Raw genomic sequence first — 1,446 nt, 5'->3', positions numbered from 1 at the left:
GAAGGGGCAGGGAAGGTTGGCGAATGGAAATGGGGAGGGAGTGGGGCAGAGCGGGGTGGGGGTGGGGGTGTAGAGGGCATTGAGAAAGTAAGGAGAGTGTTGTTACATTGATGGGATTGCAACTATGTCATCAAACAAAATGTGTCCAAATTGTTGAATGGAAAATGAATTTGCTCTGTCAACTTTCGCCTAAACCACAATGAACTATCTCACCAATATCTTTTCCTTTTTACTAATTTTGCCTCCATAACTTTTCCATATTAAGGGACCTAGAAAACCCAGGTGGGTGGGAGAGGGAAGTAAGGGGAAAACTCTTTATCCATACTCATGCTCCAGGAGAGAGATGGATATTTGAACAGGAAGAGGCGCTGAAGCAGAGCGCATGGAACTGCTCTCTTTCACAACTGTAATGAGGCCATAAGACCTTGGCAAGGGGACGTTCACAAGCAGGCTCTCCAGCAGGACTGGAGGGAAACATACTCTACCAATCAGGAGTGCAGCTGAGCTCAAGAGTACACCATCCACTCTTGGCAAATTAAAGCAGTAGCCACTCGGTGCCCTACGACTGGTAAAGTAAATGAAGTTGCTGGTAAGTCAGTTCCAGCCTATGACGACCCCGTGCGTATCTGAGTAGAATTGTGCTTCAGACAGTTTTGAAAAACTCATTTTGGGGGAAGTACTCATAGGTTGCCAGGACTTGCTTCTGACGTACCTCACAGTGGACTCCAGTTTCCAACCTCCTGAGTAGCAGCTGAGAGTGTTAACTGTTGGCACCGCCAAGGGACTGCCCAGGTGTTGCTGTTGTTGTTAAGGTGCCATTGAGTCTGTTTTGATCCATTACAACCTTCTGTGCACCTGGTCCGCTGCCCCTCACAGCCGTCCCTCTGTTTGAGCTGATTGCTGCAGGCTTTGTGGTAATTTATCTTGACCCTCCGTTTTTCCTCTTAGGATGTCTTCACCAGGGACTGGTCGCTCCTGATGACATGTGTAAAGTATGAGAAATAAAATCTCCCATCATCCTCTCTTCGAAGGGGCATCCTGTCTCTCCTTCTTCCAAGGCAGTCCATGTGTCCATGTTAGGTATATATTCAATATTGTTTGCAAACACTATGATGAAAATACACCAAATTCTTCTTCGGTGACTACTCACTGTGCACCTTTCACCTCCATAGGAGGTGATTAACAGCGGTGTGACTTGGCTCAGGCACGTTGGACTCCTCAAAGTGACCCTTTGCTTTGAATGATTTAGAGAGGTCTTTTGCAGCAGAGTTTCGTAGTGCCATGACTGGTCTAATTTCTTGACTGCTGCTTCCGCGGACAGGATTGTGGAGCCAAGTGAGATGAAATCCTTGACAACATCGATATTTTCTCATTTCCCCAGATGCGAGATATTATTACCCCTAGGTACTGAAAGAGAATAAATATTCTGTCTACACATGTTTCAAC

This window comes from Tenrec ecaudatus, chromosome 9 (assembly GCF_050624435.1).
Source record: "Tenrec ecaudatus isolate mTenEca1 chromosome 9, mTenEca1.hap1, whole genome shotgun sequence".
NCBI classification, from domain to species: Eukaryota; Metazoa; Chordata; class Mammalia; order Afrosoricida; family Tenrecidae; genus Tenrec; species Tenrec ecaudatus.
Note: the sequence above shows the minus strand (reverse complement) of the source record.